Source organism: Chionomys nivalis, chromosome 6 (assembly GCF_950005125.1).
Source record: "Chionomys nivalis chromosome 6, mChiNiv1.1, whole genome shotgun sequence".
Lineage (NCBI taxonomy): Eukaryota > Metazoa > Chordata > Mammalia > Rodentia > Cricetidae > Chionomys > Chionomys nivalis.
Window position 1 is genome coordinate 48,296,189 of NC_080091.1, and position 26,758 is coordinate 48,322,946.

The window sequence follows — 26,758 nt, forward strand, 5'->3', positions numbered from 1 at the left end:
TGTGGGAAGTGGAATGGAAATAGGGAAGATTGGTCAAACAGTCTAGTCAGTTGTGAGTTCCATGTTCGCTTGGAGATCTATCAAAAAATTAGCTAGAGACACCTGAGACTAACCACTGACCTACAAATATACATGAACACAACACACACATCGTGGGGGAAGGGGGGATGAGAAGTTTAACACCAAACAAACCTTTCTAAAATAACTATATGGGGCTAGAGAGATGACTTAGCAGTTAAAAACACTCCTTGCTCTTCCAGAGGACCAGAGTTCAGTTCCCAGCACTCAGGTCAGGTCTTAAGTACCTGTAACTCCAGGGATAATATAATACCCTCTTCCTACATATTCATTCTCTCTCTCTCCTTCCTCTCTCCCTCTCTCTCTCTCTCTCTCTCTGTCCTCCCTCTCCTCCACACACACAAATAAAAATGTTTTTGAAAGAAAAAAGTGTATTTGAAGGCCAGAAGGAAGGGATATATTTAGGAAATAAAGATGGTGCTAGATCTCAGTCATGGGCAAAGATGGCCATCTAATGTATCATGACAGAGTAAAATTTCTATTTCAGTTAGGTGACCACTTTAATCTTTTAGGTTCTGCCTCTTTCACTTTGTTGCATAGTTTACTTACTTCCACATCACTAAGGACCAAACTTACCTCGCTCCTTATTTTTAAGTTCAAGATACTGTTTTTAGTTTGTGTGTATGTGGTGTATGAGGTATGGGGAGTACACACATTGTCACACTGCACTTCTGCTTATGGTCCTGAGGTCAAACAGAGGTCATCAGGACTGTGCAGTTAGCTGAGCTGTCTCGCAGCCCCTCAGTTATGACTGACTTCCTATGATCAACATGTTTTCCTCTCAGATGTACAGGCATGCACAGCGCAAGCCACAGTGCTCATCTCATGACCATCCTGACGCATTTCTCTCCACTCACATCCACTTGTTTTATATCTTGCTAGTGAAGTGTAGTTTAAGGAAGATGGAAAAGCAAATGCTCTGATAGTAAGACAAGAGAGAGGGGGAAGAAATTCAAAACCCAGATCTCAGATTTTTGGGGGGGACCTGAATTCCAGATCTCCAAGACTTCTTTCTTTTTTAGAATTGTATGATATCACTAAACATCAATTCACACTGTATTTTAAAACTCTTGCCAGGAAATGGGGACTTCTTCCAAGTGAGTACCCAGCCCCTAGTCTATGTGTTTACGAAGATAGCAGCCTAGTGACAGTACATAAAGGAAAGCTACTTGTGTCTGTCAATGGAAAATCAGCAAAACAATTGGGATATTAACTGTGCAAGGAATATTACTCCTCTCAGAAGGACATTCTGACACTTTCTATAACACAGGTGAACGTTGAAGACATTGCACTAAGAAAAATAACCCAGTTGCTCAAAACCAAGACAGTATTCCAAAATACAATGTACCAAAAGTAGTGACTTTTACAGACACAACAGAATGGAGTTTTCCAAAGTCTGGGGAGTTATTGTTTGGTTCAGACCTTGGGATGGAAGAGAAGTGGTGATGGATGGGGTGAGGGTCATATGAAACTCTGAATGTGTATAATGTATGTAGCATTCACAGAACCTTAAAGATAGAGGGGGGCCCTTGAGAGATGCTCGCCTATTCAAAGCACTTGATACTCTTCTGAGGCTAGAGTTGTGTTCCCTTCACACATATCAGGAAGCTCAGCACAGCACCAGGGGATCCAACAACCTCTTCTGGCCTCCAGCCCTCCTTCCCTCTACCCCATGCACGCGCATATACAGATACAAATATTTACACATAAACTTAAACCCTAAAATCGAGATAGTAAGGTTTATATAGTTTGTACAATTAAAAAATAATAATACTGCCAGGTGGTGCACACCTTTAATCCCACAGGCAGAGGCAGGCAGATTTCTGTAAGTTCAAGGCCAGCCTGCTCTATAGAGCTAGTTTTAGGACTAGCTACAAAGAAACCCTGCCTCAAAAACCAAAAACAAAAAACAACAACAAAAAAAAAAATAGAATAGTTCACCTGTAGTAGGAAGATGTTTGTTCATTCCCAGCTGCCCAGACCCAAAATAATCACACAGAAACTATATTATTTGCAATACTGTTTAGCCTATTAGCTCATGTTTCTTATTGGCTAGCTCTTATATCTTAATTCATTTCTGTTCATCTGTGTATTGCCACGTAGTTGTGGTGTACCGAGGTAAGGCTGCCTCGTTTCTCTCTGACTCTGCCTACTCTCTCTCTCTCTCTCTCTCTCTCTATATATATATATATATATATATATATATATATATATATATATATCACTTTTGTACTCGTTTTGTAAGACACATCAGTGTTCCCACTGGGGATTCCCTCCCACCTGCAAAACACACCAGAACCCAGAAGGACACATGTTAAATCCTAAGGCTTCCTGTCTGTCCGTGTGAGCATCTTAGACACAGTATGGTAAGAGATCTGTGCTCAAGGTTTGAAGCAGTACTTCCCGCATTGTCCTGGGGATCCATCACACAGGATTACTCTAGCAGGCTGGCTTCACATACTATGTACATTTTTTTCCTGGTAGCATTGCATGTTGCTGGTACCTTTACATCCTAGAATTAGAATGGCATACTGAGAGAATTAAACCACACCCAAACCATAGCATGGCACATGGGATCTCTATACTTTCTACTCAATGATTTCTTAAATCTCTTTACATAAATACTGGAATTAAAATGAAAGTCAACCACCCTTAATACTACTACTCTTCTTAGCTTACATTTGCTTTCTCCCTGTTTATAATTTTTCCTTATTCTTTTCTTGTGGATATTGTAAGATATTGCATCTCTCTTTATTGTTCGAAAAATTTCATGCTTAGAAATTTTTCAGAATATGTGTGATACACACACCTATATATCTGCAATAAGTGCTTCCATCATTGTGTTTGTAGACAGGCCTTTCTGGTGATTGTTTTGATAACATGTTTGCAATTTTTGCTTTCACAGTCACCTAAGTGGAGATTATTAGTGGTTTTTCAGTCCTGGGATGCTTGATCTTCTGAAGCTGTTGCCTATCAGGTTGATACTCACTGAGATATTTATTTTGCCAGCCCAGACTAGGTTCTCTTTGGTTACTTGGGTCTCTTGTTGGAACCAGAAGTTAGCTGGCTCCAGTCCCAGTTTTAGAAGCCACTTGATGCAAGCTGTAGCCTCAGGCAGAGCGATATAAATAAATTTCAGTGACCTTGCAAGGAAGAACCCAAGAAAATCAACACATAGCATAAGCATCTTCTACACCAACTCATCTATCCTGACTTGCCATAGCTTGATGACAATCCTATGCCTGTCTTTACCTGTTTCGTGATGAGAGTATTGCCACTATCCATGATCTCCCTCCTTGCTCCCATACCCTCCTCAGACCTTCTCGGATGCCTGCGGCATCCCACTCAGCCTCCATCTAAGAGGAATACAAGATATATGGACCCTTAAAGCCACTTCACACAATGAGGATAGGAGGCAATGGTCAATCACTCTTTCCTTCACTTTCTGCTGTAAAATGTTCAGGCAAAGTCCCGTTCTTCTCTGAAAAGCCTAGATTTGCATTCCTAATTTTTACTGTCACTTCAGGACAAAAGCCTGGCACAAGAGTGCTTTTGCTGGGCATTCTTGTTTAAAGCATGGCCTGGCATCAGCGGAACCAGGAAGAAGGCAGAAAGAAAGATTGCAATGCAATTCATAGTCATCTCTTTGATAGAGCAGAACAAAGGAGGGTTGAGAAGGAATCTAGTGCCAAATATTTAGAATGTTGCCCCAAAGTCTGTGGCTGCCTCTCTGAGGTCTAGTCTGTATGAGATACCTTTCAGAAAAAAGAAAAGTTTGCTTCCATCACACTTCCATTCTTCATGAGTGACCCATCAAGTCTGGTAGGAAAAAAACCCAGTGCTATATCAAGTGAGTTCTTAAGTTCCAAGCAACTTGAAGTTATTGGATTTAGCAGGAGAAATTTGCCTAATCACAAAGCAACACAAGGCCACCAGTTCAAGTTGGTACCTTTGAGAGCTTGGCAGCACCGTGGAGGCTTGCATGGTGGCCTTTGATGAACGTTCTTATTCAAAGTCAGAAAGTCAGTTTTCCCTGGGAAAGTCACAACAAATCCTTTCACGAGGTCACCTGCAGGGCAGCACTGGAATGCACCTAAATGTTGTGTAAGAAATGTGTCTGCTAACTAAAGGTAGCAGCACTAACAGGGAAGACTTCTCAACCACAGGGAATCTCCACCACAAAACGAAAGAGAGTCAGAAGTCTCCAAACGGCTGCTTTGTGCTACGTGCTCCGAAACTACAGGCTGCCGTGGAAAGAGATGCAGAAACCCATTAACCTTGGGTTTGGCTTTCTGGTAGTAAACCCAAAACAGAGCCTATGTTCAGGATTTGACAGATAGTTTTCTAGGTTGAAAGTGTTGTGACTACCAGTAGAAACTGATTTTCTGACTCAGAATAAGGTTATCACACAAGTCTCCACAGTGCTGCAAAGTCTTCACAAGGACCACCGCGGAACTGGAGGTCGTCTGTTGCCCTGACTGTGACTAAATAGCTTCACGTTGTCGCTGCTAGAAACGTGAGAACTGACTAGTCCTGTCACTTTTCTTCTACCAGATTCAATAGGTCACTGAATAAAAGCGCCTGATTCTGGAGAGACATATGAGACTCTTAGAGAAACCATCTTGGAAGAAGAACAAGGAACAGCTAGGGAGGAGAAAGAGCTAAGTGTGCCCCTTTCTCTCCCCAGGCTTCTCAGTGTACACCAGGATATGTCTACCAAGCAAACGTCCACTGGCAAAAAGAGGAACCACCTTGGCAGCTGACAGTGATGGACAAACAGACTCCTGGGACTGCAGGATCGCTGTGAGAAAACAGCCCCCGTCACATGTCAGCTGGCTGCTTGTTTGAACAACTTCCCAAGGCAGCTGCTCTTGGGATCCCTGATCTAGAGACTGTAGGAAAGACTCAGACTGGCAGGGTAAGATTCCCAAGATTATGAAACTGGTAAATGTCAAATTGGGCTGAAGTCATTCACCTGCCAGACCTCTCTCGTCATGCTTCCCTGGCTGGAAGATTGCTGTGGACACAGTATTTCTTAGAGCACATATTTCCAGGTATTGTCAAAATAAGCAGCACTGCTTAGAGGTCTCAGAGGAACAGAAAGCGATTTTATATTTTTGCTTTTCAACTTCAGGCATCTTTTCATTTTTTGGTTTTGGTGCATGCATGTGTGCCCTGATATACGTGTGGAGATGAGAGGCCAGTCTTTCAGGAGTAACGTCTCTCTTTCCACCCTGTTTTGGGACAAGACCTTGACTCTCTTGTTTCCCTGGTTTAGTACATAAGCTCCAAGCTGCCCATCCTATCTCTGTCTCCTCCCCTCTCTCTTCAGGAGTTCTGGGAGCACAGGTGAGTGCTAGGAAGTCCCAGGTTTTATGTGAATTTGGGGGATCAAACTTGAGTTATTAGGCCTGAGTAACAAGAGCATTTAGCCACTGAGACACCTTCCCATCTCTAGAAAATGAATATTAATCATTTGCTTATTATCGATCCTGCTTGGTTCTGATCCTTTAGAGAAACTTGAGTGATGTGAGATGAAATCATTTACATTTTTAAGCAAAAATTCAGGATTTTAAAAATTATTCACTATACTAGCTGCACTTGGAAAGTTTTTAGAATAGAAATGGCCCCTTGATTCAGTTCCAACATCATTTCCACCATTTCCTTGCATACACCACTATCACTATTTACTATTTTTCTTTTCTTTTTTTTTTTTTTTTTTTTTTGGTTTTTCAAGACAGGGTTTCTCTGTAGCTTTGGTGCCCGTCCCGGAACTAGCTCTTATAGACCTGGCTGGCCTCGAACTCCCAGAGATCCGCCTGCCTCTGCCTCCCGAGTGCTGGGATTAAAGGCGTGCGCCACCACTGCCCGGCATATTTACTATTTTTCAAGAATATAATTATGGCTATCTGATTCCATATCATCATTTCACACTAAATTATAGACATTCCTCATGACTCATTCATTTAGTCTTCACAGCCATACCTTTTAGTACTTGTACCAAAGGAGAGCAAAGGTGCTGTAGTTGACTTAGCTTCCTCTAACCTGTGGCAAACTTGATTTATTTTCATTTTTCACTGTCTACCTACATAAAGGGTTTTACATATTTGGAAGTATTTTCTTAGGGAACTTTGCCAAGTGGAATAATAATATCAAAAGGTACACATTTATCCAAGTCACAAATTCTTGTTGCCTTTCAAAGCCTGCCAAACCTACATCCCACCCACAAGATATGAGCATCCTATTTTTTGTGACTTCCTTATGGTGACTTCATTTAAATCCCTTTCACATATTAGGAAGCCTCTACAGTAATGAGTTTCCATATAACTTTTCGAATGGCCTTTCGTGCTAGATGTCTCCTTTCGTAGTCCTTCCTTTACCTTCCCCCGAGCATCTTCTCACTTGTCTTCTTCCCTCAGCTACCTCCCCATTCCTCTGGTCCTCTTGCAGATCCTCTTTCCCAAATAGGCCCACTCAGCCCTGGTGTCACATGTAATCCATTTCTCTTTCTTTTATTTTTCTTACCAATCTCCCTTCCTAAATATATCATCCTACTTCACTTGTTGAGTTTCATGACCTCTGCCATCCACACATACATATTATAGTACACACATATACACACACGCACACTCATGCATATCTGTGTGTGTGTTTGTGTGTGTGTGTGTGTGTGAGCGCGCACGCATGTGTGCATGTACAGGAATTCCCCAGTCTGGAACCCCTCAGCCTGTCAGTCATAGTCTTGGTCCCTGGTGTTTTGAGGATCTTTCTTTCTACCTGGGGACTTCTGTAATTGAGACTCGGAGGGTGTAGCAACTTGTCGGCGGATGATTTGTGCCCAGCTGTGCACATGTTGAGACTGCCAGCAACATTCTGCAGCATACTTGACAAATTCCCATGAAGCTAATTGACAAGGCAGTGACACAAATGGAGCTTTTCCACTCTCTGCACTTCCCAGAGCCCGTGGAGACTCCCAGCTCCAGGCTTCTACAGAGCACTTCTGCCTCCTCCATTTCTGCTGCCTTTAAAAACCCCGTGTCCAAGGGGTCCCTGAAAACGCCTATGCACCCTTTCGTGTATAGGGTAACCACACCTTTATCCCACATCTCAATCTTCCGTTATCCTTAAAACAATTTTTGTTTTCAAGAGCCCAAGAGCCTGGCCCTCTGAGTTGCTTGGATGGTGACATGGGACTACTGTAAATTCATAGAAAGTTATTTCTGAGAAGGAGCTGAAGGATGCTGAATCATCTGCTGGTAATTTTATATGATGAGATTGACAGATCTCTCCAAAGATTGGCTCTGCCTCTGTACATTCCACATTTTCTTTTGTCTCTAATACTGTTATCTCTTCTCCTGGGGGCGGGATGGACTGGCTCCTGAACAAAAAGCTCATGTTCTATGGTCAAGTCATGGAGGCTGCATTCCAGAACCTTCCAGCAGCCAAACAGCCTACTTTCCTATGCATGCCTCACCCACAATCGCCAAGTCCAGAAAGCTCTGCTACTTTATTTCTCTCGCATGATGTCAGCGTGTAAGTGGAGCTGAAGCGAGGCTACCAGGCTATGATCTTCGTATTCATTTTCATATGTACCGCTATAAAAATATTAGTGGCTGTCTGTGAGAAATTACCAGTGTTTTTAAAAGTCTTAGTGTACCCTTGGCTACAAATTTAAAATTCTGATTAAAAAAAAAGTCTAAAAATATAAGTAAACAATTACTAAAGACTGACGTTATACTCTAAAGCTGTTGGAAAGACAAATAAACATTATGATGTACACAGGGAAAGTTGGTTTCTACACAGTCTGATAAGTACTTATCAGTCCTGGCATTCATCACCAGGGTTAGTGCAGGCCTGTGGGTTAAAGGGCATAACCTCACCTAACAACATTATCCTCCCTTTAGACACCGGCTAAAAGTGAGTTATGTCAGCCACATGCACTTCAGATAAATTGATTAAAATTAGAATTTCCTGTAACCTTTCCAGTCCAACCATTTCCAGAATTATTCCTAGATTTCTCAAAAATGCCCTGTTTATTACAGGGTTCCTAGGAAAACACAGGAAGTGTCCTATTTATTATAGAAGTTATCATCCGTCTCAGGAAGTCCCAAAGATGAGGCTCACAACATGATTTCTAGGAGGGTATCGGGTACCTTCACCCCGGGGAGTCAGAATGCGACCCCTCTCTGACCCTTGACATGTTCACCAGCTGAGAAACTGCAACAATCCCCAAGCTTCCATATCTAGCATCTCCATCAGGGGTTCAATGAATACATATGATGGAGTAAATCATTAAACGACTGTACTTACTCTCCGGCTCCTCCCCCCTCTCCGGGGTTCAGATTGGCTCAGAATCCCAACCTTCTAGTCATGTGACTGATCTCTTTAGTGATCAGGCCCTGTTCTGAAGTTGTCAAGGAGCCATTCTTGACTTAGCTCATCGGTATGTGGTTCATGGGACACACAAATTACATGGTGTCTGTACCTTGAAAAAATGGACAAATTCCAGGCCAGTTCTCTAGTATGCAGCAACATCGCATCTGTTAACGTGACTTAGAACAGGCAAACAGATTCATGGTCGGTTTCTGATCTGTTGATACTAATACCTAGTGGGAGGAAAAGCCCTCCAAGATGGTTCTCATTTGAGTTAATATTTAATTTCTGATTCTTCTCGGCTTCTGGGTAGGTACAGGGTGATTTTTTTACTCCAGCCTTGACAGACGGTAAAGACACAACAGCATACCCTTCTTAAGCCGAAAATCCCTCTGTGCTAGGGAGATGGCCTAGTCAGTCAGTAAGTGCTTGATATGAAATCAGGGGATTTTGACTCTGGATCCTCAACACCTATGGCAAAAGTCAAGCACAGTGCTGTAATCCCACAACCTCGGGGATAGAGTGAGAAGTTTCCAGGAGCTCACTGCCCAGCCAGCCTCGCAGAATCATTGAGCTGCAAGCTCAGAGAGAAACTCTATTTCCAACAACAGCGTGGAGAGAAAGACTGGGGAAGGCAGCCAGCATTGAACTTTAGCACATGTGCACACACTTAAATAATTAGCGTTCAGAGCTTGGTGTTGTCCTCAAATTCAACGCAATAACTTCTGGTGTTCTATTTTTGAGATAATATTAGCTATTTTAAAATATACTCTGTCATGCTAACCACAACGACTTCAAGTCCTTGTGTATTTTAGCATTTTTATTATTAATAAAATTTAATTTTATTTATGCTTACTTTAAGACCATGAATTCTTTGCATGTATGTGTTTATTTAGTTGGCTACTCCCACAAGTTCTCCATCTCCATTGCCCCAACACATCTTGCAAGCAGGACAGGCTGAAGGGACAATGGCAGACCCTGTATGTGACTGCGCTAGGTCCTTTGCAAATGTGTTTTGTTGTTAGCTTGGTGTTTTTATGATACTTTTAACAGTGGGAGGGGGGGTGTCTCTGACTCTTTTAACTGCTCTTAGGATTCTTTTGCTCCTCCTGGTTTGCCTTGCCCAGCCCTGATACAAGGGTTTGTGCCTAGTCTTATTTTAACTTGTTATGTTGTGTCAGTTCATACCCCTGCTCTTTTCTAAATGGAAATAGAGGAGACGTGGGGAGAGGAAGTGGAGAGAGGGTAGAAGTGGAGGGAGAGAAAACTGCAGTCGGGATTTATTGTATGAGAGATGAATTAAAAAATCAAAGCGTTTTCCTAACATTTTCTTTAAACTGATCAATTTTCTGAGGAATACCAAAAAAAAGTATTTCCACTGCTCAATTAATTTTTTTTTTTTTTTTTTTTTTTTGGTTTTTCGAGACAGGGTTTCTCTGTGGCTTTGGAGCCTGTCCTGGAACTAGCTCTTGTAGACCAGGCTGGTCTCGAACTCACAGAGATCCACCTGCCTCTGCCTCCCAAGTGCTGGGATTAAAGGCGTGCGCCACCACCGCCCGGCTGCTCAATTAATTTTAATTCAAAATGTACTAGACCCTCATTTACATCAATTGACTAACAGGTAAAGCTCCAGTCTTCTGGAGTTCTGCAGAGGTACCATAGATACAATGTGTAGATCTCATAGCTACATTTTGTGACACATTTGTGAACACTGTACAGGTTACAACCTATTGCCGACATTGGGCTACCCTTTGTTATCATAACAGTGTATCCCAATTCCTATGAACTAAGACACCGTGATGGCATCAGTATTAGATCTCTACTGTATTCTTCCTTTACCTTTAGCTCCTTCCATGTCATGTCCTTAAATCATCTTCAATGTCCCCAGAGAGGGGCCTGTTAGACACTACTATTTTATTAGCAAACAAATGTTGCAACTGACTTTACTTTTAGGTTCCTTACTTTGATTGGTCAAGAACAGGACCCAGTGTTAGCTAGGTACCTAAGTCCTTCCTAGCGCCATTCTGGTTCTTTGGCTCACAGTTACTTTCCAATGCCCTGAAGTTGCTTCAACCTTCCACAAGCCACTTCTGGTCTGTGATGCAGGCCCTACAGATCACCTTGAGGCTGTCCTAGACTTCATGAGTTCTTCCTGTTCAGGACTGAAAGTTTCCTTTCTTTCCAGCTCAGCCTCTGGTGTAGTCAGTCACCTGTTCTGTGGTTGGATGCCTGTCCTTCAACTAACTGCCAGCGGGATAAGAAGCTTCAATGTGGTGTGGGCTATAGAGAGGCTGTCTCCCTGCAGTGGCCTCAGGCCTGCTTTGCCTTTGTGTGTGTTTATTATTGCCAGCAAACATCCCAACCAACTTGTGGTGGCTGTTAGTTTGTCTCTTTCAGATAGGCTATCACTTCATGGAGCAATAACATGACATGAATTTGTGGAAATAAAAAACTTCTGATGAAATTTGAATGAAATAACTAGATTAACTTAAGAACTGGAGATAATCCTAACACACAGTTTCCATCAATTGAAGATTCTGGAAAAAAAAGCAGATATTGATTTTATTATATAGATGTTTTATTTTCCTTTAAAAATAATCTCCATGAATCTTTTTGGGGTTTTTTTGTTTTTTTTTTCTTTTTTTTTATTGAAAAAAAAAATTTTCCGCCTCCTCCCCACCTCCCATTTCCCTCCCCCTCCTCCCGGCCCTCTCCCCCTCCCCCCACTCCTCTTCTCCTTCCTCTCCAGCCCCAAGAGCAATCAGGGTTTCCTGCCCTGTGAAAAGTCCAAGGTCCTCCCCACTCCATCCAGGTCTAGGAAGGTGAACATCCAAACTGTCTAGGCTCCCACAAAGCCAGAACATGAAGTAGGATCAAAACCCCATGCCATTGTCCTTGGTCTCTCATCAGCTCTCATTGTCCGCCATATTCAGAGAGTCCGGTTTTATCCCATGCTTTTTCAGTCACCGTCCAGCTGGCCTTGGTGAGCTCCCAATAGATCAGACCCACTGTCTCAGTGGGTGGGTGCACCCCTCGTGGTCCTGCCTTCCTTGCTCATGTTCTCCCTCCTTCTGCTCCTCGTTAGGACCTTGGGAGCTCAGTCCGGTGCTCCAGTGTGGGCCTCTGTCTCTATCTCCATCCATCGCTAGATGAAGGTTCTATGGTGATATGCAAGATATTCATCGGTATGGCTATAGGATAGGGTCATTTGGCTCAGAGGTTAAGAGCACTGCCTGAAATGATCCATGAATCTTTTTGAACTACAACAAAAATTCAGGGAATTTCAGGGAAAATTTTAGGGAATCATTTCAGAGCTTGGAAATTTATTTTCTTTTTAATATCTCTTTTTTTGTTAGTTAACCAGTAGTTGAGGGTAGCAATTTCACTTCTAAAAGTCTATTACAGAGAAACTGCTATATAAATCATATAACTGTAATGATAATTAACAGCTCCTATGCCTGACTTGTGCCAGGGTTTAAGCTGGAGGCATTGCCTGCGTCTCCACAGTGAGGCCTAGAATTGTACGTCTGTGTTGCCTTTGTTTTACAGATGAAAGAATGGGGTTTGGAAAGGTCAGGAACAGATTCCCAAGACTACACAGTAGAACCAGTAAGAAGGAATTTCAACTTGTCTAAATCTTTTCTGATTGCTTGTTTTGTTTTTTCCTCTGTAGCTTTGGAGCCTGTCCTGGAACTAGCTATTGTAGACCAGGCTGGTCTCGAACTCATAGAGATCTGCCTGCCTCTGCCTCCCAAATACTGGGATTAGAGGCATGAACCACCTCCGCTTGGCTTGTCTAAATCTTAAGTAGCAAGACACACTTTGTCATGTTGCACATAACTGCATACTATTATTCAAATAGAACCTAAGTATTAAGAAAAAAGAATGGACGGATAAGCAATGTTTCCATGACATTGTTGGGCTGTGGGATCAGGAGCAACGTTTTTTACCTTGTCATTTTAAAATTTATCTTAAATGAAAATGTTACATTGTTCAAACACAAGTACACGCACATATGTACATGCTCATACACACACGTGCTTGCTCACACATGCTCACACACGTACACTTATATGCCTGTATATGAATACATGTAATTGCAGACATATGCACATAAACGTACATACACTGACACGCAGAGACACAGACTCCATCTCTAGTATTTCTCAACAGCACTTTTCCTTGTTTTAGTAAACAGTTGCATCATCCATTCTCAGCAACAGACCGAAGATGCCTTGACTCTTTTCTTCCTCCCCAGCCCCCACCTCTAAAGCCTTGCCTATAAGATTAAGATTATGTATCCAACTACGCCTGGTAATTGCCCCTTCCAGGCATTTTCAAGGACATTCCACTAATCCTTTTTGACCACTATCTTCCCAAAATGGCAGTAAGAAACAATCTATTATAAAATGTCAATCTGAATATATTCCTTCTCACCTTAAAAGTTTGCACGGTGAGCAGCCTGGAAAGCTAACAACATGCACGTCCCCTCAGGCTGTTGTGCACAGAAAGTCTATCTCCCTCCTCCAAAGTCTCCCCATGCCTCCTCCCATCCCTCAGGATCCTCCTCTCCTGTCTCTTTGTGACATGACTCTCCATTAATTCTCACTCATTCTTCTTGCTTTTAAAATGCCTCTACCAGTAAAAGCTCCCGGCTAGCCTGCGGAACATGGGCTCCTTTCACCCCAATACATGCACTCTCTCCTCCCATCAAACCCGCTATTTACTGTCTTAGAAGAGTATTTTAGTATTTGAAATAATTTTGTGTTTCACTTCTTTCTCCTCTTCTCTGTCTCGTACACTCGCTACATTTCTCCAGAGCAGCAGAGGCTGTGTATACTAACATAGGAGGGATTTCTCATGGGAAATGGAGACTGTAATTACTGCCATGCCCTACAAGTTCCAGGTAGGATACCTGCAAGATGGAGAATCTAGGAAGCTGGCAACTGCTCTCCAGTCCAAGTCTGGAAGCTTGCAAAGGCTCTGGTGCTCTAGAGCAGGGAGAGGCACTGAAGAAGTTCACAGAGAGAATCTGAGTTGTGCCTGCTCCCCACTGCTGGGCCTGGAGATGGGTGATATCTGCCCACTTTGGTGTGAACAGCTCTCATTTGCTCAGTCTCCCGATTCCAACACTAACCTCGGGAAACTCTTCACAGACACATCCAAAAGTCTTTTAGCAGCTCTCCGGGTACCCATGAACACAGTCTAGTTGACACCTAAAATTAATCATCACACTTTCTAAAGCACAGACTCTCCATGGCTGGCACAGTACCTGTCCACAGCAGATACTCAGCAGTCACCAATTGCTCCAGCGGAGGAGGGCGGAGGTGGCAACGGCCTCTGCAGCAAGCTCAAAGATTGCTAATTCATTCTTGAATCAGAGATATTTTGCCAAGTCCTTAGGAACTGGGCACCAGTTACATACTGGAAAAGCTCAGAGATAATTTTTGTGGCAAATAAGTCATTTATAAAGACATAATTCAAATGTGCTGGTTAAAGCTTCTGTGTATATATTAACCCCTAGTAACCGGATTACTTACAAGCTTGACTGGACAGTGGAATATTTTGTTTCACTGTTAAGATATGAGACAAAAATAGTAAAAAAAGAAAAACCTTAAGGCTTTTAATAATTGATTTTTGCTGTCCTAAATTAAGGACCTTTCCAATTCCTGTTCCAGGCAAGCATCTCTTGTTAGGAATGAGAAGTTGGTGCTCACTGGAACTGCCTAGCCTCTACAAACATGGGTAGTGGTTGAGTCCCTGGACAACTGCCTAGACTGTGACTCTTGCTGTCTCTCCTACAAGGTGGACATGCTAACGATGTCTTGATATGGTTTAAAATTAAGTAAAAAGAGAGTAAAATCTTCCACTGATTCATCTTTTTATTTTCATTATTGGAACAATGAAAGTGGCATGATTGGCATTCATAGAAATAATTAAAGCGAATTGTCTCCTTTACTAAACTCCTATCCTGAGTTTAGTAGTTTGAGCTTCTATGGTTCTCAAGACCTCAGAAAAGGTCCACCTGCTTGAATGAGTAAAGGGGGAAGTCATCCTGATCTAGCCTGTCCCTAAACTGTCTGTCACTTGGGTACAGTGGCACAGTTAAGTCCCAGGTAATGCATTAGGCAGAAGAGGTTTCACTTCAAGTTCTAGTCTTGAGAAAGTACTCCCCAATGTTTGCTTTTTGATTTACCTTTCTGTTGGGAAGTTAAATCTGAGAGGGTGGAAATCTGAGAACATCTGGATACAAGCTTCAACCAGAGTGCTGCTTCAGGCATGTAACTCATCCTTTCTGGACTTAGTGATCCTTGCCCTCCATTGGGGTCCTAGCCTCCTTTTCATGAGACTGCATGAGACTCAAAGGAAAGCAGCAGATTCCTAAAAGACAGTGCTTAAAGAATGGTGGCTGCTCAGTACATATTAATCTGCCAATTGTCTCCTTAGAGACATTTTTGTACATGCATAGGACAAGAGTCAGGGGACAGGAAGGAGGGGAGCAGTCGTGAAAGACAGACTTCTACAGTACCTGAAAAACACAGCAAGTCACAACAGGAGGTGCCTGCATTCAGCTGTGTCTATGGCTGTAACCTCAGCCCTAATGTTTGCAGACAAGGAAATCCTAGAACTGCAAATACTAGGCAGGCAAATATAGCTTTTGTGCACGACTTCTGAGCATCTTTCTGAGAAGTGCTGCTTCCTATGCCAACTCCCCTCCCCCCCCACACACACACACCATGTTCCCTAGACTCTGGAATGTGCCTGTCATGGCAGAGTACCTGAATTGTTATCTGGGAGATGGGTATGTCCTTGGCTCAGAGTTTGCTGAGTTGGCTGAACAGCTGGACAGGGTTAATAACCACAGGCTCTCATGTTCAAGGGCAGCTCAGGCATTAAGGGATCGTGGAAACTGGCTGCCCCAAGGTCATCTGTCCATCTCTCCTTCTCATTCAGTGTTTCCATTTATTTTTAACATTTCTAGACAACCAGAGGCCATAGGGCTATTGATCATGGTATTTGGTGATTTTGCTGTGACTTTGGAGGACTTTCCCTAGAAATTTGATGTGTTTAATGGAATCATATTAGATGGGTTCCTATTCTAGCTCTTATAGTTATGAAACTGTGTGACTAAGTCATTCCTTCCTCAATCCCTAAAGGTTGAGACTGGAAAAGGGATATTATTTGAACTGCTACTGCTATGGGCAGGCTTCCCACTTTGGCCTTGACATTTCCAGACTGTCTTTTTTGCTGTCTCTTTTGGATTGATGCCAATCATGGCCTGTGGCTTTTAGTACATAGACTTTCTGTGTTTCTGGCGTCTCTAACATTCTGGTGTCTCTATTACGCCTTAGGATTTGCCCTTATTGCTTCATGGCTTATCTTCCCAGAGGCTCCTTGTAGGGAATCATATCATGTGACATGTTATCTGCCCTCTAAGGCAAACCCTTAAAATCTTGGTAGAAGCTTCTATGAACTCATAACTCTTGTACTCTGCATGACTGCCAAATGATAACAGTATGTATGATGCCAAAATATGAGCCCCGCCTAAGCAATAGCTGAATCTCCATGACCATGGCTGTGGTGGCTCCTCCTTTTTTCGTGGCTAAGCCAAGAACAGGGCTTCTATAGGTGGTCCAGTGCCAAGCAGAGCATCCTGGTAGTATTCTTGCTATAAAGAAAAATCTTTACAATGAGTACACTCTTGTACTTGTGATAGGTAGGGCTGAGTCAGTGTGGTGGTTTAAATAAAAATGTCCTCCATTGTGTTGGGTGTTAGAACAATTGTTCCCCAGTTGGTGGCACCAATTAGGAAGACTATGAAGCCTTTAGGAAGTGGAGTCTTTTGGAGGAAGTAGTCATTGGGGATGCACTCTGATGCTTCACAGCCTTGCTCCACTTCCAATGTGCTCCCTCTGATTTCTATGTATGAATATGATGTGATTTCCCAGTCCCTGATCTAGTCTCCTGCTGCCTTGCTTCCCCCACCATTGTGGACTTCCCCTTTCAGGATATAAGCCAAACAAACTCTTTCATCAGAAGTCACTTAGGACTGTGGTGCTTTACTCCACCAACAAAGAGAAACTAACATAGCTGGTCTCTTATTGCCCCAGTAAAAAGTGTTAGTTTTGGTCTCTCTGACAGCCAAACACTTCTTGCCCACAGCTCTCAATTTGTTCATTTTCTTGTTTCTCGAATCCTTCTGCTTTGAGAATCCCGTGAATCATATGGTCAGTCTTGTTAAGTCTGCCCAGCAATGTCTGTATCATTGCCTGCATGCTACGATGACTTAAATTCCCTACACCAAAGCAATCATTCTGTCACTGTTCAGTTCAGACTGCCACAAAATTTCAGGACCTGGAGGAGATGTAAGCAAAAACTTGGCAGGATGTCCCAAGACTAACCGCTCATTCAAGTCCCACTAGACTCCTTGTTCCCATCAGAACTGTCTTTATAATCCACATTTCTACCAATATTTTGTTCTTCTACACAATTTATTGAACATGGAGATGTCAGCCTGGTGCCTACATGGAACCCTCGTCTCTACATTCCAGTTTCTTTGATACAGGTGGGTATTCTGCACACTATTAAAAAGAAACATAAATGTCAACCCATAACCAAACCCTTTATCTACAATGTTGCACTCCTTGCATGATCTGCTAGGGCAATGAGGGCACAACGCTTATGGAGGAACCAACTAGTAAGTGATCTGACTTAAGTTTCATTCCACAAGGTGGAATCTATACCTGAAACTGCCCAGGTGACCAAGAACCTGAGACTAGATAGCCTAGAGACCTAAAAAAAAAAAAAAAAAAAAAAAAAAAAAAAAAACCTGGTCTTTAAGAAAAAGAAATACGGCAAATATAGTAGCAAAATGACTCCTAATGATATTCTCCTATACTCATAGATCAGGGCCTTGTTCAACCATCATCAGAGAAGCTTTTTCCTTCTGCAGATGGGAAAAAATACAGAGCCCCACAGCTGGACGGTACAGAGAGATTGAGAGATCTTGGAACACTCAGCCCTAAATGGGATGTCTCTGTCAAATCCCTCCTCTCAGAGCTCAGGGGACTCCATGGAAGGAGAGGTAGAAACAGGGGAAAAGCCAGGCGGGATAGAGAACACCAAGAAAACAAGGCGCTCTAAGTCACCATGAGTGAAGTTCATATGGACTCACAGAGGCTGAAGCAGCATGCACAGGGCTGGCATGGGTCTACACAAGTCCGCTGCATTTACACTATGGCTTCCAGTTTGGTGTTTTTATGGGATTCCTGAGTGTGTGAGCAAGTGGGACTCTGACTCCTGTATCTTTTTCTCCTGGGCTTTTGTTGGTTTGTCCTGTCCAATTTAAATGTGATAGCTTTTGTTTTATCTTATTATGTTTTATGTTATATTTTAAAAATGAATAAATGAATGAGTACAAAAAAGTATTTTCATCTTCTAAGAACCCATCAGAATCACCTAATGAGCTTTTTAAAATATAGGATTATGAGTTTTCTATAGTTCAGTTCTCCAAATTCATCCAAATTCCTCCAAAACTGGTGTTGTGTGTTAGCAACTTCTTTCACTGCCGTGACAAACGCCTGGTGGAGACCACATAATGGAGGAGAGGTTTGATTTTGAATGAAGGTTTCAGGGATCTTTGCCTCTCACTGTAAGGAAAGCATGTCTGAGCAGAGCAGGTTGTGTCTTGAAAGGTCAGGATGCAACTCTCTCCCCCACACTTTTTTTCTGTCTGGGCCCCCAGCCCATAGGACAATGCCATTCACATGAAGTGTGGGTCTCCCCAGTGGTTTACATACTCAGAAGTACACCACCCCATCTTCTAGATAGCAGTTCTCAATCTAGGTGTCAGGACCCATTCGGGAATGAATGAACCTTTCACGGGGGTCGACTAAGACCACCCAGAAACACAGATATTTACACTACAATTCATAGCAGTAGCAAAGTTACAGTTATGAAGTAGTAGCAAAAATTATTTTGTGGTTGGGGTCATAACCACGTGAGGAACTCTCTTAAAGGGTTGCAATATTAGGAAGGTTTAGAACCAACCACTGCTCTAGATGGTTTTAAATCCAGCCAAGTTGACTATGAAGATTAATCATCACATAGGTCCAAGCATGTATACACACTTTTATACATTCACATGTGCGTGTGCATAGGCATACATACACATGGGTCAAGCACGCGGGAATAATAAATAAGCATCTGCACATGGACATATTCATATATACGCATACACTTATATAAACTCACACATGAGTGTGCAGGTATATAGGTGCCAACACTCCTTAGAAGGGACTGTGTGGTCTTCACTTTTAAATATCACAAACTCTTTTTTTGCCTCTTCATTGTTAGTCCGTATTTTTATTACTTGCCTTTCTCAGTGCCGGCAATGAAATATGAATTTGCATGTTTCCATAAACTTGTGCTTTTCAATGTCCGTATTTTACATGAATGAAGAGATGCAGAGCTCACATGTGGTGTGACTTCCTCCTGGTTGTTGTCAGACTCTGTCCACACTCCCTTGTCTGCACTCATGAGCTCACATGACTTTAAATCCCACTCCAACACTGCTAATTGAAGGACTCCTACTTCCAGCACAGACCTTGTATTTTCCTATAGGCAAACATATAATTACTGTCTTCACTCAGACGCTTCAACATCCCAAACATGATGCGGTAAAGAAGAATGCTCCTTTTTCACGCTCAATGTGCTGTAAATTGTTTCACAGCAGTTATCTGACCCACTATAATCCCTTGCCTTCCAGTACCTATGCCACCTACCATCCTCACAACTGCCAAGTCTAAAACCAAATCAACAACATTCTTTTCTTTTTATATTCTCATTTACTATATTACATATATCATCAACTCCTATAAATTTTACCTTCAAAATGCACCCTTACTAGACCTACCTCTCTTTCTCTACTCCTGCCACTCTAGTCCAGACCTGGTGGAAAATAAAGATCCCTGACTACTCTCACGTCTACACAGTCCAAGATACCCCCTTAAAGCCAGCTCTGACCAAATATCTGCCTGGTTGTCACACACTTTGTCATGACATCACACCTTTCTGACTGGTCTTAGGAAGCACAAGGGGGCTCTCCCTCAAAAGGCTCACACAGGCTAAGAAATGCCTCCAAAGGGCATTTTCAAATTCCTTGCGTAAACTTGATAGCTGGAAACAGTTAAAAGTAGATCACTGTGCTTGACGGAGGCAGATGAGCCATCTCAAGCATAGTCTGCATATCTCCCCCCACCAGGACTGCACTGCACAATAGAAACTTGCTCAGTCATTTACGGGTCAGCCAATACATTCCCCATTCTTCTTTCCCATTCAACTCAGATTCTTCCGTGGCAACCCCATTCTAGAAGCAGAATGACAGGAACGGAAGTATGGAGCAGGTATATAAAGCAGTGTCAGATGTAGAAGAACCTGGAGTTCTGATGAACGTGTTGAGTTTTATCCAAACACTGAAGCAGGAGCGGGTTCTTTTGTACCCTTCTCCTGCACCAACGAGCTCGTAACTTTCGTGAGCAATGAAGATTTGAGTTTAGTCTCAGGCAACAGCAATTTCAGAGTGCCAGATTTCATCTGGAAGGGCAAGATGGCGATGGGGCCAGTCGTGAAAGCAGTAGGGAATCATGGCGTCCACACAACAGAGAGTTCAGACACACTAGAATCAAGACAAAACCAGAGCTTGGAAAGACTGATTTAGTCTGCCTGCCTAGAGAGTGTTGGTAGACAATTTAATCTGTAAGACAACTACTGGGCAAAAAATGGAGGAATGCCTTTACTAGTGAATAGCCCAGCTGATGCCAAAGCTGCAAGAACAAGAGGTCACAAGAACTCCATGGCTGGGGCCTGGGGATGGGAAAGTTTTGATGCAGTCTAGGAATCCCAAACAGTCCAGATCACTGGAAACGCCCTAGAGTCAGAATTAGATGGGCAAGATGCCCTGCCTATAGGGGCCGGGCTTTGGTAGGAGAACACATGAGTAGCTAGAGGAAGGAGAAGAGCAAAGGAGAAAGACTCAGGATGCACTTGGCCGTTTCTCCACAAAGCTTTTCTGTGCTTCAACAGCACATTGTGCATACGCCTTCCATGGCTACAACTCTTGCTGACTTGTCAACAGTGTTTGCGTCAGAATCTAGCTTTTGAAAATGTGTGCTTGTTTTTGTGTGTCTGTATGAAATGTATGTGTCTTCATTCATGTGAGTACACGCATGTGCCTATGTGTGTGAGTACTTGTGTGCATGTGTGTGGTGGGGAGAAGAGCAGAGGTCAACACCGGATGTTTTCTTCGCTTCCTTTCCACTTTAACTTTTGAGATGGTATCTCTCAATGTGGAGTTCCCTGACTCAGCTGCACCCCTGCTCATCAAGCCCCCCATAAACTCCTGTTTCAGCCTTCCTGGGGCTTGTTTACATGGGCACTGGGGATCCAAACTCAGATCCTTAGGCTTGTGTGGCAAGACAGGTTGAACCACTTCCCTCCTCCTAACTTCCTTTTTAAAGGAGTTAGAACATGAAGATGATTTTTTTTAATTCTATTTTTTCTTTGAAGTTTGTTTTCATACAGTATATTTTGATCATGCTTTTCCCCACCCCTAAGACCTCCCAGGTCCTCCAAAAACCAAATAAATGATGATCCTCAAAACAAACAAACAAAAATCCAGTAAGACAAAAAAACATCAAAGCCAAACTAAAAGTCAAAGTGTATTTGTAAGTGGTATGATTTGAAGTTATAATTTTACAAACAAAAATGGCCTGGCCCGATTTGAGTGTTCGCTCAGTACTCAAGTGAGGAAATGAGGTTTGCGAAGGGCTGAGGCCTTCGGGAGGCAGCAGACAGCCCTCCTTACAAACCCTCAGCCTTGATCTTGAGCTTCTCCACCTCCAGAACTGTGAAAAATAGGTTTCTGTTCTTTATAAAGTCCCCAGTCTGTGGCACTCTATTACAGTATCACAAATAGGCTAGGAAACACCTGCAGACCAACCAGCCAAAATTAACCTCTGTGAAACATCTGGCTTATGTTCTTTGGGGATTTTTTTTTCTTGTGGGCATTTTATATTTGTGCGTATTTCTAAAATTAGATACGCAATATGTGCATCATTTCCTGCCATGGTTTGGTTTCTCTGGGTTGTCCACAGAATCTACTGAGCTTGTTCTTGCCATTCTACACTGACCTAAACAGACCATAACTTTTAGTGGCTGCTCGGGATTTCACAACTTAACTCCTGTGAACAACCTTTGGCCTTGGCATATTGAGATGTTTTTAATTCCTCACTTTTGTAAAGGAGCTAGAGTGGATGCTACCGTACCCATCCTGTTCACACTTGCCTAGATATTTCTTAAATATTAGTCCCAAGAGGTGACTTTTTCTTTGAAGATAAATGCATATGTAAGGACAGAATGCCAAAACAGTACCACAAAGCAGTATCTGCAGTTGTTCATCTATTCACCACTTGGCAACCAGCAGAAATTTTTGTTTTTCTTTATTTCTCTCAGAATAGTGGGCAAAGAGAGGTGTCTCATTATTGCTTTATAGTAAGTCACATGTTTCATTATTGATATTAACATGCTTATGAAGCAAGGGTACATATTTTTTCTTTTGAAAATGGCCAACTTACACTTTCTTTCTCTGTTTGCTATAATATTATTTTGTAAAGACAAGACTTGCCCCTTTTTAACTGCAAAAGAGCTTCCAGTGTGTCTTTCATATTTGAATCTGGCTGACTATTCTCACCACTCGCTGTCTATTTTGTGCCACGCAGCAATTTAGCCCTAGTTTCTTTCAAGTTTCTGCCTTTGGAGCCATGTTTGGGGAGCCCATCACGACCCTGTGATTAGGTGAATGAAAACCAGATGTCAGCATGGCTTCTGCAGCTGTGACATCTGCAGTGGCCGGCTCACTGTTTAGGAAGCTTGCTCCATTAGCCAGTTTTGACAATAAATCCACTCACAGCAAGCACTCTGCGAAGATAAGGGAAGGGGAAACTGGGAGGGTGGCCTAGTGTGCTTTTTGTTGCTGTGATACACACCATGACTGAAGGCAGCTTGGGGAGGAAAGGGTTATTTCAGCTTACATTTCCAGGTCACAGCTCAGCACTGAAGGAAGTAAGGGCAAGAGCTCAAGCAGGAGCTGAAGGAGACATCATGAAGGAATGCTGCTTACTGGCTCACTCTTTGGCTCATTCTCAGCTAACTTTCTTATTCATCCTGAGAGTACTTGCTAGGGATAGTGTCACTCACAATAGGCTGGACACTCCCACATCAGACACCAATCAGGACAAACTCACAGATAGGCCACACACCAATATGGCGGAGGTAATCCTTTAAGGTTCTCTTCTCCCAGCTGAATCTAGGCTGTATTAAGTTGACAATAAAATTTAACCAACACAAGGGTTTGATGATAAACCAACATTGCCCTCAAGGGAAAGGCAACCCACCATCTTTTTGTCTTGTAAAATTTCCTATTTCTTTCTCAAGTGAAACTTTAAATCCTTTTATTTTGGCAAAACAGTCAATGAACCATCCTCTGATTTATAAGCGTTCTCGAGTGTCTTGGCATGGAACCCAAACAGTTTACCTAGTTATTCCTTTCAATCCATTGTATTACTCTTCTTCCAAAAGATCTTAGTGAATACTTCTGGTTTACTTTCTTTTCTGTTGTTTTGGTAAAACATCATGAGTTTATTTTGGGTTACAGTTCCAGGGAACAAGAAACTAAGTTACATAGCTGCTTCTGGGACTCAGTGGGACAACCCATAGGTTTAAAGACCAAGACCAGAGGCTGACAATTGCTGAGTACATAATAGGAATTTGTGACTTGAGTCCCCTGGTGCTTCAGGGCTAGAGTGAGAGGATTGCCATCTCTGCCACTACAGAATTCCCACAGCTACTTAAATTACATTCCCTAAACGACTCTAGCACCATTTTCAGGAGAGGCCTGGGCTTTGTTTCAGAAGCCCAGGGTAGCCCTCCTTTCTCAGTATTTTTAAAGGTTGTTTTCCAAAACCTTTTGGGAGTCAGGTAGAGTATAATGGTTAATTGAAATGTGGGGTAAACAAGACACCCTGTACAGGCCCATATGTACATAGGCAAGCTTACAGTTGACTATTGAAAGCTCCAAGTGTTCATAGACATTCTAAGGTCTCATGGGAAATCCTTCAAGGATGGAATAAAACAGTAAGTACATTTTCAGCACCATAAAATAAGTTAGAACATTTTGGAAATAATAATAAGAAAGAGACATTCTTCTGTGATAGGCATGAGGCTAATGACCTAAGATTTTTCTCAAGTGCATTGTACAGCACCCAGGAAGCTTTCTTGTGTAATGGCTGATCACACCAAGGCTCACAGGAGTTACACAGTCTGTCCCTATTCATAATTTTAACAGATGATAGGCATGTTTGGAGAAAGGATTCTTATCAAGAATTGTTTAGGAAGCCTCTGTCGAAGTGGAGTGCAGATCTGATGAAAGAGGATGTTCTAGTACAGACTGATCTTGGGGCATAAAGAGGTAGGTGAGGAGAGAGAAACCCACTGGGGTCAGAGGGACCAGCAGGAGGTGAGATGTGGCTTTGGAAAGCAGGATGCATGAAAGGGCAACAAATCAAACTGTGTTTTAATAAGTCATTAAAAAAATTATAAGGAAATTAATTTTGAGAAAGTACTTGGTGGTATACTTGGTACTGAAGATCAAGGCCCTACACTTGTTCTGCATTAGTGGGAAGAAATAGAAAGCCCAATCCAGGAGCTATTTCATCAAAATGCTACCTAAAATGGCTGCTCTATTCACACCAGAGAGCAAAGAATGTACCTGGGATCAGGGAGGCTGAGTCTAACCGCAGCATGACGACAAGACGGATGCCATGTGTACACGTGAACTGTGGAGAAGAAATTTGATTGTGGAAGCTGAGGAGACTCGCCCGATGACCAGGGTCAGATAGTTCGGTGTGACTGGCCAGCTCCATATCTGCAGTGCATCAGATTTTGGCTCTAAGATCTAATAAAGCACGTGGTTACTTTTCACATTTCACAAGCACATAGGCAGAGAAACACCCCCTCCCCCAAAGCTTTCTGGGCTTTTGCTTCTCTTGCTAAGAATGCGCCTGAAGTAAGGCAGCCAGCTCTGGCAATGTTCCCCTCACTCTCCTGCCGAAGCCCAGCCCCAGCTGGCTTCAGGAACTCAAGCTCCATCCAAAGTAAAAAAAAAATCTATAGACACACTACCTCCTTGCCAACCACCCATCGGAATCCATCTCTTCCCACTGTAGCAAGTTTGGCCTTCTGGCTAAAAGCTGAATATTTTTGGATTTTGAAGAAAACATGCTCTATTTCCCCTGATGGCATCTCTGGGGCGGAGGAAAATAGACTGGCCTTTGTTAGTCTGTCCCTGGTAGATTACCGGGTAGTGCCCAAAGCTGGGTGGGGGGGTCGGGGTGGCAGGAGGTAAGGTCTGGTCAGTTGACTTAGCATAAGGCCTGCATTGTCTCAGCACCCTCTTGTGAGGAAACAAAACTCCTCAAATCGCTGAGCTGCCCACTTGGGCTTAGAAACCAGTAGGTCTGGTTACCAAGGGCTTGTTCATCCCTGCTCCTTGTTCTCTCCAGTTCCTCTGGGCTTTGAACATCACTGGAATATTGACTTGCAGGGTGGTGTCTTCCCACAGGAGAAGTTTCCTGATATAAAAGAAACACATAAGGTCCCATGGGACTGAAAGTTTTGCAACTGATTTATCACACAGGGATGTGCAAAAAACTATTAGTTAGCAAGTATTAAGGATGTACTACGATGGGACACAGAGACTATACTGGGGACATTTTGAATTTTATCCCGGAAACTGTCCATCTACTTTTAAACTCTGCATTAGCTCCACCTTCCTCTTGTTTGTTATTAGGATTTGTTTTTGTTTGGCCATGAGGTATTATTCATACATGAAATCTTATGAAGTGAATAAATATGCCAACTGTGTCTAAAATTATAATTGGCACTCTGTTATACACCCACTCTGTTAGAAATCTGTGCCATTTGGGTAAAGATGATTTAAAAAGACAATGAGTTCCTTTTGATTAACATTCAGAATTAGGGTTGAGAGCACCGAGGTGACATTGGTCTTTATGCTTTGGCATGTAATCTGTTCTTGAATTTTATGATTGCACAGAAGGGGAAAGCTCCTTTTCTATGTAGATAAGTAGCTGCGAGGACTGGCAGGTCCTAAGGAGCTCATCTTTGGGTCTTCACATGCTAGTCCAAATGTTGTAAAGTTGGATTACTTTTAATATATAACTAGCGTTTCTTATTCTTTATAATAAACTTCAGTGGTCAAGTCAGATTGTTGACCCTTAAAAATGTATACTTGACAGTTGGGATTACTGTCGTGATATTATGTTTTACATGTCAACCTCTCCTGCCTAGTATAAAATGCACACTTACGTGTATTGCACAAAGGCTATGTGTATGTCAGACAGCACATACAAATACCTGAATTGGGAAAAAGAATCAAACAACAATAAAAGAGGCTTTCCAAATCAAAATATATTTTAAGAAAAATTCAAATGCACACATCAAATATCAGGAAAATATAATTGGAAGGCCCTCTCTGAAGAACCATAATCTGGCCGAATAATCCATTAGCGACCTCGACTGTGTTAAAATTCAATGTTTAAAACCTTAAACTGTGTGTTGCTTTGAGTGGGAGTTAAAATTGAATTAGAAAAAGAGTCAAAGAATACTTTAGGAATTCCTGAAAGTGTTTTTACAACACAACCCTGACCCCAGGATTTCCCTCATGGTATCCAAATTGCTTTCACACACAGGATAGATTAAGCAGGAGACTTCGGCAAGCCTGCTATACGACGTGGTCCAGAGCATATAGAATTCTTCTAACAATCCAATCCTAAGCACTCAGTTCAGGACACTTATGCTATGTTAAGTACCATGTTGACATACAGTGTGTGGGCTCAGTATCTTGGTATTTAAAGTCTAGATTCGCTGTGCTAACTCTGGTTATAGAGTATTTGCCATGTGCTGCTATTTGTTGAGAGCCTCTTAATATGTGACCATGAAAAGAAGCTAAAGTAGTCTGTGTACTCATGATGGGAACTTCCCAGTAGAAAAAGCCGGTGCTTCAAGAAGTCAGTGCTTACATCACAGAAGCACTAATTCAAGGAGGAGATTGCTTAACATACACATTTACCCTGATTAGTAGAAAAAAAAAACACACACTAGAACATGGAACAGGATGGATTCTGAGAGAATTCAAAGAGAGTACTGGTTTTATGAAGGACTAAGTACACAC